Source organism: Argiope bruennichi, chromosome 2 (genome assembly GCF_947563725.1).
Source record: "Argiope bruennichi chromosome 2, qqArgBrue1.1, whole genome shotgun sequence".
In the NCBI taxonomy this organism is placed as follows: Eukaryota; Metazoa; Arthropoda; class Arachnida; order Araneae; family Araneidae; genus Argiope; species Argiope bruennichi.
Window position 1 is genome coordinate 107914724 of NC_079152.1, and position 14521 is coordinate 107929244.

Consider the following 14521-nt stretch of genomic DNA (forward strand, 5'->3'; position numbering starts at 1 on the left):
ACACGAATCGTTTTGAATAATGACGTGTTTTGTAATAAAAGCGTACTAGCCGATCACAAACACTGTTCTGAGGACCCATCAAATGTCTGTTACTATAGTTTAGGTTATTTGGATGGTAAAAGAGTTATTGTTGTGGAAATATTTTGCGGAATGATGCATACCAGTACAATTAAATAGAGTATTGCTGTTTTTGAATATTTTAAGTCTTTTTTTTAATTAAACTAGTTTTAAACAATGTCACCAACAAGAAGAACTGATTGGACATCTACAAAACGAAGCCGAGTTGTCATATTGAGAGAAAATGGCCTCTCTTATGCTGAAATTGCAAGACAAGTTGGTGGTTCAGTGATTTGTTCTGGTGTACGAAAGTTCTGTTTAAGTTATGAAAAAACGAAATCAGTGGAAAATAAGGCCAAATTAGGCCGAAAAAATGCACAAGTGCTACTGCCGATAGAAAAATTAAACGGCTATGCCTTCAAGATAGAAAAATTTCATTAGATGCCATTAGATGTGAAATGAATGCAGCGGGTATTGCAGTAAGTTCAAGAACAATAAGAAGAATGTTATCAGGATTTGGACTACAAGCTAGAATTCCAAGGAAAAAAAACCATATTTAAATCAAAAGCAACGCAAAAAACGAGTTAAGTGGGCAAAAGAACACATTAAATGGTCAGAAAATCAATGGAAGCAAGTAATCTGGAGCGATGAGACTAAAATATCGTTCTTTGGTAATGATGGTAGAAAATACGTGAGACGTAAAGTAGGTGAAGTTCTTCATCCTGATTGAAGCAACTATAAAAACAACAACAAATACCATGATTTGAGCATGTATGTCTGCAGATGGTGTGGGCCGAATTCAAGTGATTGGTGGCATCCTGAATGCCAAAAAATACATCGAAACTGTTCTGGAACCAAAATTGATACCTTCCATCAGGGATTTCTTCCCCAACAAAGCACCATTTATTTTTCAGCAGGATTAATCTCTATGCCACACAGCAAAAGTATGGAAAGCATGGTTTCAAAATAAAGGCCTAGATGTATTACCATGGGCAGGGAACAGCCCTGATCTCAATCCAGTTGAAAATTTGTGGCGACGTTTGAAAATTCTTGTACGAAAAAAACGTCCATCCAATAAAAGACAACTTATTGAATCTATAATTGATTCTTGGCACCATGTGATTACGAAATATGAACTCCAAACATTCGTTCACTCCATGAAAAGACGCTGTGAAGCTGTCTTAAAAAATAAGGGTTATCCTACTAAGTGTTGATTGTGTAAGTATCACTTTAAAAAAAATGCAAATCTAAGATAGATCTTACTAAAATGAGCGTAGCTTTTTTTTTTGTAATACAGATATTGTAATACTGTTTTTGTTATTAAATTCTACTTTATATTACCTTCAATTTGATATATAAACATTTGTATTTAAGTGAAAATTAATATATTCTACAAGCACGCACAGTTGAAAAACATGAAACTTTCAAAAAATGTCCACACTTTTGGCCACCACTGTATATTGCACTAATATGGAATCAAAATCAGAATTTTGCAATTTCTAGATTCGATACTTCAACATGTATGCGAGTAAATGCATGCAACATTTTAATGAGATGTTATAACTCTTCTAACCAAGGTTTTGAGTGAGGGTCTAAAAATATGAAACTCTTAGCAATCATTAATTATAATAATACTTCTTTTTTAATTATTTTATCAATCTTCATATTACTGTTACATGAACTTAAAGCGCCTTTTTTTATAATTTTAAAGAACTGAGGAGACAATTTTATATTTATTTGGATTTCATTTTATTCTACTTTTATAAAGATTTTGTAAATTATCTTTATTTTACAATAGAAATTTGAATATCTAGCCTACTTTTTAGCAAAAATATGCATTATAGAAATTATAGATTTTCCAATAAAGCAAAAACTATTCTATTTAAGAGCAATAGAGCAATATTTAATGCGTTCATAAACAAATATCTCAAATTATTAGAATTATTAAATGAAAGTAAAACAAAATACAACCATTTTGTTAATAGAAACTTAAAACTAATAGTTACAGATTTAAATATAAAAAAATATCAATGTTCTTTGACAGCGCTTCCAAATATATGAAAGGTATCGAAGTGGTACGATAACTCATCTCATACTGCTTAACAACATTCGTTTTGAATGGCTGCATATGAACGTATCTTTTGTGAATGTCACTTGGTAGCGTTAGAACAAGACTTTATGTTTGTTGTTGTTGATTTAGTAGAAAAAAGCGCCATACAAGCATATATGCAATCTTTCTAAAGCTGCATACCAAAGATACAAAAGAAAGTGCGGCATAAGTAATATATCGCCTTGATATCATTTCTAGAAAGGCTCACATTCAACACTTATAACTGTGTCAAATTTAAGTATCCAAACGATATTAATGATTTCTGCTGAAATCAAAGTTGCAGTTTGCTTTGTTTTCTTTTAATAGCCTTCCAAATGTTATTCATTTAAGAAGACCTTGATTATTAATCATTTTTCAGACCTGAAATAAAAGATATTAGCAAGCTATATGTACCAAAGTAAACGTAATACATAAAGCTGATGCTAAGATCTAAAAAAGTGGTAACTTAGTATATCATGGTATTTATGTTATTTACTGCTCATAAACAAGAAGTAAAAAGTCCTCAAAATAGTACACGTAAGTGGTGTGCCACTTCAAATGTCGACATTTGTTCTTGGTTAATGACTGTAAAATATGTATTGAAATATCTCTTCTACATTTCCAAAGTAGATGTTTATCATTTATTCGATTATATATACTTCCTGATCTATATATATAATGACTGATCTATATGTATAAAAAAAATTAAATCCTTGTTCAGTGTACTTTCTTGATAAATTTGTATTTATTATCGTTGAATTCGTGAACTGATCAGATTTTAAAACCATGATTTATTTATAAAACTATATCACATCAGCTTTGAAAATCTATACTAAATGTCATTTGAAGGGAGAAAAAATAAAGCACATATAGATACTATCGAAAAATTCTAAACCTATTGTTTATTTTTATTACAGCTGAAATGTCCCATATTTACTAACAATTTTAATACCGTACAATTTTCATTAGAATTCACATTGAATAATAAAATAATTTTTTAAGTATTTTTCTAAGAATGAGAAGATATTTCAATGAAATCTTTAGATCTCTATAGCCAAAAATTGGGGGTCGCTATTTTATTTTTCTGCATAAAATGTAGAAATAAATTTTAAAATAATTAAAAATTACATTAATTTTTATACGTATACTGTGTGTATTTTCGTGTATTCTCAAGTGTTATTATTCGAAAATAATATTTTTTTATATTTTTCGTTGGAAAATTCTAGTCTCGTAAAAAATTATTTCTTAGAACTAGTTTTAAATATAATATGTGTATCATCATTTAATTATATTCAAATATATTAAAAAGTATACGTAACATTATTTCCTAACCTATTTTTTTTTTAATTACAGCTAAACGTAAGAATTTGTCGCAATTTGTTTATAGATAAGCTGTTAATATGTTAATACATTCTAATGTCAGTCATAATTTTTATAGGTTACCAAAATTTAACATAGCAATATAAAAATGCTTTTTCTATTTCTGAAAAACAGATGAATATACTATTTTAATAATCTAATAATAACTGCATTTCTGATAGACTGTAATATTTCTTATAACCCTTCTTAATCACAATTCATAATTTTTATATAAAATATCTGCAAGTAGTTTTTAGATATTATTCTATATTAAATCCGATATAAAATTTTTCATTTTTGAGAGATTTAGGTCTTTAGGGAATTATTAATTAAAATTAGAGATGTTAATTTTTATGTCTAATTTGTTTAATATATTTTTATTAAAATATTTCATGAATCATGAAAGCAGAAAACATTCTAATTCCTGTGATATATCTATGAGAAAATGAAGGATGAGAATGTTTTAACCATACTGAAGTTTGCTATGACATATTTTTACATTTCTTTGGTGTTTGGATTATTAAATAAATCTCATAGATATCTACAACATGTGATTATTTTTTTCCTTTTTCAGCTGACGATGGCAGTAAGTATTCAATTATATATATATATATATATATATATATATATATATATATATATATATATATATATATATATATATATATATATATATATATATATATATATATATATATTAAAAATTAAAATATATATAACGAGAAAGACGATTTCATTATTAATAAAAAATATTAAATACATACTAAAATACTAAATGCTAAAATCATAAGTAAAAAAAAGAAATAATGAACTAAATTTCTTGAAATTTCTCTTTGCGTCTGTAATACATTTGCTATTAATACTGGTGTCTTCCTGAATTTTAATAAGTTTTTTTTTTATTTTATACCTGCAAAATTGTTAGAGACGAATTACATTTTTTATAAATTATGTTTAAAATTAAATTTTCTTCCGAGTAAGCCATTAGATGCATTCACAGATCATCTAATCTGGGAACCAACCTTTTCTGTTCTCAAATTTTTCCAACTTGCAAATGACTAAAGTGTCATACAGTAGCATTATGCAAATTTAACCCTTCATCTCGCATTTTGTTATAAGGATTTAAAGACACACTAAGGCATTCTATAAGCATATGCCTTAGATGACTGTAAAATGATTTTATAACTATTTGATTCAGTGACAAAAAAAAAAAATTCAAAGTAATTCTATAATTGAGAAACCGCAGTTTAATAAATAACGTTTCCAATAGCGCTGTAGCGTAGTTAAGTTGAGACATTGTAATAATCAATATAAATCGTCAACAAATTTGAGCAAACAGATATTGCAAACAGAGTTGTGTTAACAGATATGATGGCAATTCAAAAATGTTGCAAAGAATCATTTTGTATCATCACCTCATCGTTTGATGCTCTTGGGTCATCCAAATATTTAAATGATAAAAGTAACGAATAATAATGCTATAGCATTATGCTAATTTTATCATTGCTCCCGCATTGTGTTAAAAGGATTTAAAAACTTCGATTAATATCAGTACAATTCGTCGGGTTTTCGTGTTCCTTAACATATTTTAAATATGAAAATACCAAGTTCCAGAGAAGAATTTGAACGGATTTAAATTCGACGCACGGACATAACATTTAAAAGGAAGGCAGAATTTCTGAAATTTCTTTTCTTCATAGCATTGCTATGTAACTCAGAAAGTATCATCAAAGATGATATAAAAGTAAAGTGATTGTCCACATTTCTTAATGATGGGCATAAGTGATTTCATAACTTCGAGAACCTAAGCGAGATGTTGCCATAATTACCGAGGGATGAAATATAATTTGGCAACTATAATAAGATAAATGGAGATAAAAGAAAGATTCGAGATTATTTACTTATTAATGAAGAAAATATAATCATTGAATCTTGCTTTCATTAATATTATGCTTATTTTCGAGTTCATGCATAGAGTAATCTCTAAGAATATACAACTAAATTGTCAACAAACTTACTACAGCAGATAAGAGTTCCGATTTGTGATAAAGAGCACTTTTCTTTCTTTAATTAGCCATTGCACAAATGGAAATAGCTTTTGAAAGCAATTTGGTCACTTCTTAAATCGTATCTTTAATCAAACTGAAGATAAAAAGTTATATGTTAGTCTTTTCATACGTAGTTGCAACATGACATGTTTCTAGCTTCTACTTAACTATAAATATTTCAGTCCTTTGGAAATAGTAACACTTGAGCAAATTAAATTTGTAATGAAAGAATGCACTCTCAGAATGCATGTTTTCCATTATTCTTCTGATTACGGATTTTTTAGCATTACTATGAAGGTTTTAGGATATATCTTTAAGTATCACTTTACAATTTAAATATAAAAATTCATATAGTTTATTCTTTCCTCATTTCGTTGTAAAGTGGAATTGAAATGCTTCTTGAAATTCTGGAGAAAGAATCAAGTTCCTGCAGTCTACTCCAATTGAACGTCATATATAAACTGAAAATTGCAGGTTTTCATACTCAAATTATTTTTTATATAAGCACAGTTACAGTTTTCTATCATCATTTTCTGCTCTACGCTGGAAATGACGATATAAGACTTCTTTTCATCAGACTACTTTTATGTGATTGGAATCACACGAAATTAGTTTGGTGAATGCAATGACTGTCTTTTATGTCTCGAATTTTAGCAAAGATTTTGCTATATTTTTTTCCATATGGCTCGATACTTCCATCGTTTTCAATGAATATTATTGCTAGCACTATGAGATATTTAAAGTTGTTTCATTTTTTTAATTCCCTATTCTAATTTGTTAAACTTGTTATATTTTACAAACGCGGTAAACAAAAAAATGTAGAAATATTAAGCGTAATAGTAATCATGTAACACAATGAAAAGTATCCTTTATCATCTCTAATTCATCAGTTTTGTAATAAGGCATTTAGCTAAAGTAGTGTCAACATGTTCTCCAGAATATGATGCTAATATGTAACGCACATATAAGAGATATTTGCTTTTAAGCAATGCAAATGGCGCATTGCTTAATGCAAATAGCGCATTACTTAAAAGAGCATTAAACACGCTTCCATTAATTAAATATTCTTTATTGCATAAAAAAAATATTGAAAAAAACTGAAGCTTAATAATTTTCTTTTTCTTTTATTTGATTTATTCTGGATTAATTGAAATAAAAACTAGAAATTTGAGCTAACAAACAAACAAATAATGTTTCCATTTTTTAATATTAGTGTACGCTCAATGTAAGATATTCATGAATTTACGAATAAAATTTATATTTTAAACCGACTACCGTTGATCATAATTCAGTAATTTTGGTTACCCAAATGATTAATTATTACTTTTACTTAACTTTGTATCAAGTAAGCGAATATGATTATTATGTAATGTGCCTGAATTAGCATTAAAAGAAAAACACAACAATTATCTGTAAAAAAAATCGTATAATCTAAGATTCTGATGTTTAACAATTTCTCATTTTGCAGATGTATTCGATGATGCTGCCAGCGTTGCTAATAACTTTTTAGGATTAAATTAGAAGCACCGATTTCACGACTGACAAAGAACATAGAGATGATAAAATTGCAATATGAGTGCAATGATTAAGTTTAAAAATATTTTTGATTAAAATAATTAATCAAAACTTCTCTGTGTATTTCTAAGTGCTCATTTAAGTACAAAAAGTGCAAAAAATAAATATAATTAAAAATATGTCTCTGTCTGTTTTTATAATTATTTCTCAATTGTTTTATCAATAAATGTTAATAAATAATTTTAGATTTGGCTAATCAAAGAACGTTAAAAAAAATTGAATTTTGCCTTTTTTTTTGTCTATATTAAAGCAAAAAAAATTCTGAACTTTTCCCATCGATGAAAACATTATATTTTAGAATGGTTTGCTGAATTAACTCATTTTAGGAACCTAATCCATTTACAATCATTACTTTTATTTTCAGATAAAAAAAAATTGATAATAACATCTGAATATTTTTTTATTATCGGAAATATAAAAAAATTGATAATGAAACTGAGCAATCAAAAATTAATCATAAGAAATTTCATATTGGAAATAGAAATATGAAATAGTCTATTCAGTCAAAAAATTAATTTTATTATATCTATCGAATAATTTCGGATACATTTCTACCTGTGCTTTGGGTAATCATTTAAAACTAATCAGAAGTTCTGAATATGTAATAATGATACTACAATTTGTAGAAAAATTTTCTCACACATATTCAAGTATTATAAGGAATCTAAAGCTATTGAAGTTTCTTTAAGGTCAAAATTCCACTGTCTTTTCTCTCATTTGAAGACTAACATCTTGCAAATGTCTCAACTAAATCGAAAAACAAAATTGTGAACTCTTAATTTTCAATGAACATTTGGGAAAATTTGGTAGGTATTAGCTTAGAATTACAAATTTAATATAACAATTAAAAGCGTTTTCATTAGTGCTCAACATTCCATTTTTGTTAATTACTGCGACTTTCCGATCCTTATTTTTGCTGAATATATTGTTCAAATTCATCATCAGGTATCGTCATCCGTATTAAATGGAAATTTAATTAATATAATTGATTAACTGGCAATTAAAATATTAAATTATCATTAAAACACACACACACACACACACACACACACACACACACACACATATATATATATATATATATATATATATATATATATATATATATATATATATATATATATATATATATAAAATTTGGGAACTCCAAAAAACTGGAAATAAATCATAATTTCGTTCATTCTCTCAAATTTCGTTAGAGGAGGAAGAAGAATATTTAATAAAGATTTAATAAATACATATAATGTTCTTTCATACAAAAAAATTATGTACCTATTGTCTATTCTCAGATACGGAAAACCTCTATGTTTTTGAGCATGTGCCAGAAAGCGCAGCCACTTTGATTTTATTATGCACAAAATGCGTTGCTAAATACTCTAAATTCTCAAAACAGAGGTGAGATGGAAGATCGAGGAGGAAATGTATGCATTTTTTAAGAAAACCTATTCTCAACGTAATAATAAATTTTATAGCAACCAATAAAATCCGTAAAATTAAATTACCTATATAAGCTAATTTATTAAAATAATACTGACAAAATGAGAAGAGGGAAATGAATAACTAGAAAATGCATCTATCCAGATGAAAATCAACAAAGAACTTCAAAAATGAGTATAAATTACCCTCCTCCGACAAATAAAAACGCTCAAAATTGAAAATCTTAAATAATTATTTTTTAATCTTTATTATATTATTCATGATTATAAATGTGGTGAAAAATTAAAAAAACATTTTTGATCTACTATACTGTGGGCTATCGCAATTCGGATTAAATGGATATTTCATTAATTTTAGCAATTACCTTCAGAGTAAAATGTAAAAATTTTGTTTTATCATCAAAAACACATGAAATTTTGAAATTTTATCAATATGGGAAATAGTTCGTTGAAAACTATACTCGAGTTCAATGAGAAGCAATTCATGTAACAATACATCATTATTTTTAACACATCACGTTTTTATGACATTATTTTGGTGCTAATATTTTCGAAAAAAAATCAGGTAAACGAGTTTTTGTCAAATTTTTCGTAAAATTGGTTTAAAAATTAAATGCTATTAACTTTTGAAAATATTAAGATATTGCAATTCTATCAGGAACTTACAATTATACAAAACTTCAGATTTCTAATACACAGGTCAAAGAAGAGGGTCGAAAATTTATGCAGACTTTGCTAATGTTAAAAAAGCCTAAATAAATAAAAGTGTATAAAAATAAAATTTTGGTAACTCTCGTGCAATTTAATAAACATGTCAAATCCATTTTATTTGAAAATAACTGAATAAAATTATAAGAGAGAAAAAAAATCAAACAGCTTTTACACTTTAAGTAAAAATTAAGTAAATTTCAAATTGGATGTGTCGATTTTCACAAACTATATGAAGCGTGAAATAGTAATAATAAAGCACGATGTTAGAAAGATATAAAAGATGATGATGATGATAAGATAAGATAAAGAACATCATTGTTCTTTTCTAATTTCTGCCTATTTCATGTTTTAAAAAATTTATACAAACGCACTTCATAGGGGTAGTGCATTTTCTCCGTTATATGGGCGTCCTGGGTTTGAGTCCCGGTTCGGACATGGTTGTTCTTCATCTGTTCTATCTGTGAGAATATGCCCCCTCCCCTGTAAAAAGGTGTTGTGCAAGCGAATATGATGCGTGAGTAGCTAAGACATACTGTTGGCCCTGGTTGGCGCTTCTCAAATAAGAGAAGCAAGTGAAAATTCAGGTATAATGAAATCTTAAAGCCAAAGATTTTCTAGTGAGAGCAAAACTATTTTATATGCTAAGAGGCAATAAACGAGATGTTATATAAAAAATACTTTTTCCATATAGCTACGCTTACTTGCCAGAATAAAAATCATTTTATGTCATGAGTGTGTATTATGATGGATAGTAAAATTAAATTTATCTTAAATAATGCTACAAGGTATCAAAAATTATCCACAATTACAATATCATCTCTAAATTTTTTTTTAAAATTTGTACATTATCTTTACTTTTCGCCAAAACTGCCAATTTCTAATTACTACACAAAATTTGTACAGCTAGATTATTTTTGGATAGTTAGATCGATGACTAATCGAAAAATATACTTTAATTAACTAAAAATATATTAAAGATAACTGCAACCCAAATTATATGGAATAATGTGGACTCAAATAAATTCTCGTGGCTATTGCGAGAAATGAAGAAACAGTGAAAAAATTTGGTGAAAAAATCAATAGACTACTTTTGCAATCTAGCGCAATTTGAAAGAGCAACTTTTTTTCAAAATCAATAGTTTTTCAATCCACTTAAACCCGCATATTCTTTGAATCCAGTATTTATGTAGCATTTCAATTAACGAAATGATTGCTGTTACAGCCTCATCAGATGGTCTTCTACCTACTGTTTAAAAGATAATTATAGACATTTATTCATGAAATTTCGAACGAATCTTGTCACAAGTCCATTTGCTTTTGAGCATAAAAGGAATTCCTAATCTTGCATAAATAGTAAGACAGTTGATTTGCAGGAGAATTGCCCGAAATATACTGAAAAAAAAAGCTAGATATTGATGTTTAGAAAATGTTCTTATCACAATTTTATACTTTTTCCCTTTTATACTTCTTTTCTGCTCACATATTGCTAGCTGAATCTAAAGTTCACTGAATTATAAAAATATAAAGAGGTTATATTTATAGAATTTTGGCGGTATTTCTTGCTACTCCACATTTTTGACAAGAAAGGTGAATCTATTGTAACTAGGGATTGCAATATCGGACCAAAATTTCAATACTGGTATTCGGTATTATTTAGATATTAATACCGGGATACCAGTTTTAATGCCGGTATTAGAAATTTTAGAAAAAGAAAGAAAACACAGGTGTTTCTTTGTTTGATTTATTTGCCAGTTTTATTAGAGAGTGTAAATATCACAAAAAAATAATATGTAACTTATAAATTATAACAGTATATAAAGAATCACAAAAAGTAAAGGAACATCTTATTTATTTAAATCACAAAAAAGTGTAAATATCAATATTCAGTCTGTGGTACCACTAAAAATCTTTGAAATGTGATTTTAAAAAACATAATGCATCAATTGTACTGTCATGAAGCATGGAACGTAATTTTGTGCAAAAATTACCAGCTGTCGAAAACGCTCTTTCGGCATCTACGCTAGTTGGTGGTACTGTTAGCAATGCTCGATATACTTTTTCCAAGTATTTACCTCTAAATCCCTCATCTTCAAATAAATCGATTTCTCGTCGGATGGTTTTGGATATAGATGAATTCTGTATTGTATTTTGGTTCGTTGCATTTTTTTTATTTATCACTAATTCTAAATTTTGTTCAAGAGATAATTCCTATTCACTATCGACATTAGTGTCATCATAATCTTCGATAACTGAACCGAATTCTTCTGAGTGTGGATAGGTTTGAGGGTTAAATATTTTAAGAAAATTTTCTCTAAACTTAATGAGATTTGAATTGGTTATTTTCTTTTCTTCTTTTTCATTTTCATTTTTAAAATCATTATAATTATGTAAATACCATAAGACATTTTCTATTTCGGTATACCTTTCTTCTGTGCGATTTTTCAATGTAATATATAATTCTTCAGATAGTGATGTGTGCTGTTCTTTCATGACTGCAACATGAAATTTATTGTTGAATTAGCTGTTAATAAGAATTATATGCCTCAATTAGCTGTTAATAAGAATTATCAGCCTCAATAGTCAGTTTTATTGGAAGTAGAGCTGACATAGTTCTGGATATTAAGTCAAATTCACTATCTGAAAAATTAATTTACAGGTTTAAGTCGATTATTGCTTTTTGGATTGGATTTCTCAGTTTCGAAATCAGTTTCATCATTAGGAGTAAACTGTTCCAACGTGTTTTAGAATCTAATATTAAAATATATTCGGTTTTATTTTCAGTTAGTATATATTTTAATAATATATCCTTTTTTATAGGGAACGTTTAAATATATTAACAATTTTTCGAACTTTATGAATTATAGGAAGCAATTCTTGATAGGTTAATATTTCATCCTCATTAGCAATATCTTCTTCAGCAATTACATTGTCATTATCCTCATTGTCAATATCACTCTCTCTTACTCTCTTCAAAGTTGGAATCCGAAGTTTCTATATCCACAGTATTTGGATTCTTCTGTTCTTTATTTTTTTGGTACAATACATCTATTACTCCTAATTGAATTCCATGTGCATAACACAATTGCTTATTTGCACCAATCAACTTTCCAACTTTTTCATAACTGTTGCTCCATCAGTCGTTATGGATACAAAATCTTCTTTCAGGGATAATCCAGGTTTCGCTAATTTAGATTTAAGCAATTAATTAAGCCCTTAATTAGCAAATTAATTTCGCCCGTTAGAGAGACATAGAAACAAAAACGTATACTATTTTTCTATGTTCGTGACCCCTGAACATATAGTGGAGACAAATTTCTAGTAAATACCAAAAAAATGGTATTTAAACTTGTGAATACCGGTATTACAAAATTGTACAAATGGCTCAAAATACCGGTATTCGGTATCCCGGTATACCGGTATTGCAATCACTAATTGTTACCTTATTTTCTGATAGTAGAAGAGAACTTAATGTTGCAGTAATAAACATTTTGTAAATTTTGTTTACCATTTTAGGGTAAATATAAAAACAGTCCTTTTCTTTCTGTATTTCTTATAATTACTAATTATTTGATTATTTCGACAAAACAGACTTTTAAAGCTCAGTTTAGCCTAAAATATTTTCATAGCTCTTCATTCGAAATTGGTAGTTTTGGCAATTAGTTGATGTTAAGATCAAACATGACATTTATTCCTTAACAAAGACGATAATGAATAATAAGATTTGTCAAAAGGAATTGTTTTATGAATTTACAGAATGTTTCGGGCTATATGAAGAGCCAGGTTCCCACCATATAGAAAGATGAATAGTTTTCAATAAAATAGCAATGTGGCTGTCAACTCCATCACACCGAATACGCTTCACAAGTTGTAGTCTGAGCTTTAATCATTATTGCAATGTTTCCACTATAACAAGTGGTTCGCGATTTGGTAGTGTGTAATTCAAAAAAATATCAATAAAAATTTTGTACATTTGTTAAATATGAATGTTAAAATAGAATGAAGGTTTCGTTATTAATGTTTGAAATCTTCGAATTCATTATCTGCTTTTGAGCAAATTTTTCTAATTATATGTTGACAAAAATGTATTTATGTAGTTATTTTACGAAATATATTGTAAACTGATGAACTAACTTGAAGAAAAATGTATAACATAAGTGAAAACTTTTGTATCTATTAAATGTTTGTTTTTAACGCATCCATAACAATACCACTGCGTTCTGAACAATTTCTTGTAATTGTTTAATGATTTGATTTATTCAGAAGTCATACCAAATTTATTTTGTTTCATTAAAATAACTTTGAACAATTAATTAAACCTAAAGGCGTTTAAGATCTATTAAGGAGAAACAAATTAATCGGTCGGAAACTAAGAAAGAAGAAAAGACTTTTCAGGATCCTACTTTCATTTTGATTCTTTTGAACCTTTTGGTTGTACACATTGGTTATAGATGGCACAGATGTATAAAAAGATTTTCTTTTAATCTTTACTTACGTAACGCTCATTTATTTTCTGCACAATAAAATCACTTGAATAAAAATCACAATCCGAACTTACATGTTCCGAAGTATGTAATCTTCAAAAAAATTCGAATAGGAAATTTTAAGAATCTTGACATTTCAGAGCTATCTAGGTTAGAAAAGAACAATATTGGTATTATATTTGTCAATATGTCTGTAAATACGATAACTCAAGACCGATTTGAATGACACCGGAAAAAATTTAGTATAAGGATGCTATGCCAAATTTGTAAACTTCTATCAAATTTTGAACGAATACATTGAGATGAAGTCTGATTGGCTGATATTCGCGTGTAATTGAATTTAATATCTATAAAACGTAAAAAGTAGATAGATAAAATTTGATACGGACGCATATTACCTAAAATGAAAATTTTTATCACATTTTGAACTAAATCAGTCGGTTTGTACTTTCACTTGAACGTCAATTACTGACTCACAACGCCATTGTCAAACCAATGAAATCTTGTATCTAATCGTGTAACTACAGCTCTCGTTTGCTGTCAAATATTTGTTTCAATCAGTCGGAAAAGGGCTTTTAAATTACATATTCGCACAATAAATTCAGTAAAAATGATAAATTTACGTAACTTTTGTTCACCAATGTCATACAAGACATTCACTGCTATATCCAATCTCTATAATGTTATGCGAGGGGGGCAGTTTGATGAGGTTTTTATTGGGGAGTACGCGAATAATTTTGGGGATCTCCCTCTCGCTGGTGTTTATTA